Here is a 5,151-nt window from a genome sequence, read left to right as displayed (position 1 = left end):
AGCTGGTCATTTTCTATGTCACGCGGGTCTATCTGACGCGGTTGTCTGTCTCCCTTTAGGAACGAATCCATGTCCCTTATCTTCATGACTCCTCCATCGATGACCTCTACGATTCTGTTCAGCCATTGGTTGAAGGCAACCTAGTGCTCTGATACGAAATAAAGCCGAAATCGCATAGAAAAGTGGTTAAACAGAAAGTTGGAATTTCACAAAGAGTAACCCTCTGGTTCTCAATTATAATTATCAAAATAAAAAAAATTCAACTCCTAAAATAAGGGTCTTAAACACCCTTTTATAGACTAATTACAAATTGATCTAAAATTTAAAATCTAAAATTATAAAAATAATAAAACTTCCTAATATAAATATAACAGTAATTAACCTCTAAAAATAAATAAATAATTATAATTAAATCATTCAAAATACATCCCAAATCTTAGATCTCAAATCATTCCAAATGTGTTGCTTTCCTTTTCTTGTCAAACAAATCGCAATTATATATACTACTGCTTCATTTGGACTTGGATTTGATTGTAATTTGTTATATTTCAAATTACTGCTTCTTTTAATAATTGGGCCATATTTATTGGGCCACAATTCTGGTTGACTCTGGGCTTCCTAAATCAATGGTTGAGCCATGTGCAATGGGCTAACTGTAAGTGCATCAGATTTGGTACCACAACTTCTTGGGAGGACCCTGAGTGCATCTAATATGCATGGTGGTTGACTATAGCACACCTATTGGCGTAAGGTATGTTAATCTGACATGTAAGGTTTGATTCTTATGTCTATTATGCGATATTTATTGTAAATATATTTTATTATGTACATGGACAGATCATAAGACAATATTTAACGATCTATGTTAGTATCGAGAGAGGTTTGATAAGACGACTGAGCATCATGTACTTGTAAAATGCTTCCCACTTTTTTTTTGAATGATATTTTTTATTTTAATTTCTATTACAATTTTCTCAATGGCTTTTTGTGTGCAGATAATATAGACTCCATACTCGGACATTGATTTTCCAGAGCATATTCAGGAAATTAGTGATCGTTGGAGAGCAATCGCGCCAATGACATAGTGGGGCCTACCATTTTTTCTTAAAAAAAAATGAAAATTTGGAAGAGTGTGTGACATGAGGAAGTTGACCATTGAAAATAATTTGACTAGCATGTGTGATATTGATTATATTGACAATGGAATTTAAGTTTGCCTTAGTGTTGATAATTCAAATTATAGGTCATGTTTGCTGACTTGATAATGTTTAGCCTTGTTTGTTGTTCTTGATTTTATAAAAATCCGAAGCAGAAGGAAGGTTTACCTATAAAACCATTGCTTCCCCTTCCTATTCTTCTTATCGAAACATATACTTAGTAAAAGTAAAGAAGACACCTAGTGGTACTACTAACTCTATTTGTAGTAGTATAAACATAAACTAACACGTAAAGGAAGTTATTGCCTAATTGTTTTGTATTGGTACTACTACTTGTTAAAGCTAAATTACTATAACAAAAACATGATATTGGATGACATTATTGAAGTTCAATCTTTTTTTCTTTGTTTCTGTCTGTAAGGAAAATGACTTTTTTATTTTATTTTTGTAAATAGTTCATATATACTTTATCATGCCGTTATATCAGAATCTTACCAATCTTTAATACTATTATATCATAATCTTACCATTTTTTCTTCTCTTGATATTCTGATCTAACGGTGTTGAAGAGTGGTCGGTAAGGTTGACATAAAAAAAGTAGGTAAAATAACCTATCTCTAAAATGTTATATTGTTCTCAAAAAAAAAAAAATCATGAAACTTTTTTCAAAAAATTAATTAAATAAAAATAATGTAGTATTTGTATAATAATTAATAAAAGTATATTAACTGAAAATAAAAATGAAAAAAAAAAATTCTAAATATCCTCTTAAGTTTCTCCAAATCTAGTTAAATTAATAAATTTAATCAAATAATAGCTAATTTATATCCTCTTATATTTATTTATCTTAAAATACCCAATATTTTGAAAGACGCATTTTTTGTTCACTATTTAAATGTTTAATAATTCAAAATTTAGAGGATTTTAATGGATTTTAAACATTTATGTTGAAATAATACCTAATAAATATTTGATAATTCTGTATATAAGTATAATATCTAAAAGGGCACCATGGTACTCTCATATATTCATCTTTCTTTCTTTAATTTATCTCATATTGGTTTGTGAATTAATAAAAAAAGTCGCTTCTCTAGTGTTTCAATTTTTATTTGAAAATATTTAACAAACGCTTAACTTAACTAATTATATTTTTATCAGATACATTAATAAACATACTTCCTTATTATATATAGAGAGAGAAAATAAGATATTTACTAAATATTAGAACAAGTCTGAAAAAAAAAAATTAGAAGTTCATGCTAGTATGTTATAATCAGGTTATGAAATGAATTTACTTTCGTTTAAAAGTTTTTGTGTGATTAAAGTTATGCCATGTGAGAGAGAAAAATTGATTAAAAGTGAAAATTTCTCTAAGCTATATAAATAATATTTTTTTCATCTTTAAAATCACAATATACCAATTAAATTAAATATATTTTTATTTATTTCTTTTATAAATAATTTAACCTTAAACTAACTTTGTGATTGCATTGGAATGGTTTGAAAAACAAACAAATAACTATTAAATTATTTCATACGTAATTAGCATACAATACAACTGTCAGGATGGCCGAGTGGTCTAAGGCGCCAGACTCAAGTTCTGGTCTTCGTGAGAGGGCGTGGGTTCAAATCCCACTTCTGACATTTTGCGTTTTTCTCTTCAGATTTTCCCAAACATTTCCAAATGCAGAGCCCAACTTTTTATATGGCCCACTAAAATTTTTGGCTACTTTCATTGCCCACTTGCCCTTAAGATAGGGGTCCATCACCCGATAAAACTAGTTTACTAATATCAGTAACACATAAGATGAGACACATAAAACATTTAGAAAATAAATAAATAAAATTAGAGAGGAAAAATAGAGAAAGAAAGAAATTTTTTTAGAGAGAGAATATTTCGTAGAGAAAGAAATTATATATATATATATATATATATATATATATTAGAGATTTTAAATCAATATTGTTAAAAATTATTTTTATATTACATTTTAATAAAGGGTAAAATTGTAAAAACAAATTAAATCCTCAATTTTTTCTCATAATATTTAAAATTGAAGCCAAGTCACATATTCATAATATTAAATATGTTGCTTTAATTATTTATAATTATATTTATATGAACTTTTTAAAATTTGTATCCATATACATCATTATATTTATTTTCACGTCTCAATCTTGACTTATAATTTTTTTTTAGCTTTTTTAAACATTTCATGATTAATTCTTAATTATATTTTAATAAATTTTCCCATAAATTTGGGACAAAATTATTTGAATGTAATGTTAACAGTGCTATTAATAACTTATTATTCAAAATAATTTTATGACTGATTTGATTTAATTATGAAAACTCCTAACAATACAGTACTCTGACAATAAAATGATGATGAGTGATCCTAATTTATTTAGTGAAGTCTATATAGCACTTGAGCAGTGAAAATAGAATGTTAAAGAGTACGTTGTTATTATTTTACAATAACTGATAGTATTATTAGATAGCGAGACTTATATTTAAAAAATAATAATTGTATTTCTCAATTCTTTTAACTTTTACTCTATATTTCTTTATTTTTACAAAATATTTTTTAAATCAAACTTAATTTACTTCCAAAAAGATAAGCAAATAGTATCATACAACCTTTGGTGAAGACTAAAGTCTCATGCAGGCCCAATTATAGCAATAACTACTAGACTTCTGGCCCTGTACATGATGTAACAAGGGAGCGAGGCAAAACATAAAAAATGAAAAAAAAAAAAAAAATAAATAAACAATTGAAAGCCCACTAAAGGAAAAATATTTCAAAAAGGTAAAAAAAAAAATTAAAAAAGGAAAAATATTTTCGGTATTACATATATACTAAAAAATCGATACATCTTTTACCAAATATAAAAAAATAACATATGTACACTACCACTATTTTTATGATTATTTCCTTTTAATTTTTTTTTTCATTGTGGGAAACTCCTGAAACACTGAAAATGTGCTCCACTATAAGATATACTCTAGCCTCTTGGAGATTAGAAGTTCTTAAATTAAAAATAACACATAGAAGAAAAGGGGGAAAGGATTTTGTAGTTCCCACAAAGCGTCATAAAACAAAGTCTGATTCAAAACAAAAATTGAAAATTTATGATGAGAATATTAATTTTGGGTTTTATTAGTCTCATTTAACATAAGATAGTTATCTTATGTTGTAGAGAGAAAATAGGTGGATCCCACAATTACAAGAAAAAAGGAAAAAAAGAAAAAGATAGGGTACGAAAATCGAAGTCATCGAGAGAAAATGAGATATGATATCTTATGTAAAAGGAGAGTAATATTTTTTATTAATTTTTGATGTTCTCTTTTCCCTCCTATATTTCCAGTGATTCTATCTTCTGTGGGCCTCGTAATCATCAAAATGCAGTTCCAGGCTCCTAAAATAATTGACTCAAATGATGAAGGCAATGCTAATGGAGGAGACATACTTCAACCGTTGACAGCAGTGGCGGATCCAAAAAAAAAAAAATTATGTCTGCACATTTAGTGTTGCCCTTGAAAATATTTTTTTGTAAAAAAAATGTAAATCAACGCTTGAACCCGCTCATAATCTAGTTGTTTCCATAACAAGCCGCAGACAATAATTTGACCAATTATTTTCTCCCCTAAATCTTAGCAATCCTCCAAAACAAATATGAGAATATACTCCAGTACATCCCTACATCATTATTCTATTTTATAGTAGTGAATAAAAAAGTCAACACTACCTATACAGAAGGCAAGCAAAATCACAGTAAAAGCATCGTCTCTAGATATTAACTTATTTGAGAATGTCAGACCTGCAATCAATCATCTCTTTTTATAAAAATGAAAAAGGAAACAAATGATGAAGAGAGCATGGGAATGGGTACGTGAAAGGGGAGAAAGAATAAGTTTTCTCTCTAATCAATTTGCGTTGCTACGTTGTTTTAATCATCTCCGTACGTTGCTACGTTGCTAACTAATATAAGA

At 27.8% G+C, this 5,151-nt stretch overlaps 1 non-coding gene across 1 annotated transcript; it reads left to right on the top strand.

Annotated features, from left to right (window-relative positions):
• The first annotated feature begins 2,717 nt into the window (after window positions 1-2,717).
• Window positions 2,718-2,801, top strand: TRNAL-CAA (transfer RNA leucine (anticodon CAA)). The gene has a single exon. It is a non-coding gene; the product is annotated as a tRNA-Leu (tRNA).
• Window positions 2,802-5,151: the final 2,350 nt, after the last annotated feature.

This window comes from Gastrolobium bilobum, unplaced genomic scaffold (assembly GCF_033153095.1).
Source record: "Gastrolobium bilobum isolate Gb01-03AN ecotype WA unplaced genomic scaffold, APGP_CSIRO_Gbil_v1 utg5330, whole genome shotgun sequence".
NCBI classification, from domain to species: Eukaryota; Viridiplantae; Streptophyta; class Magnoliopsida; order Fabales; family Fabaceae; genus Gastrolobium; species Gastrolobium bilobum.
Note: the sequence above shows the minus strand (reverse complement) of the source record. Positions and strands in the feature narration are given on the sequence as shown.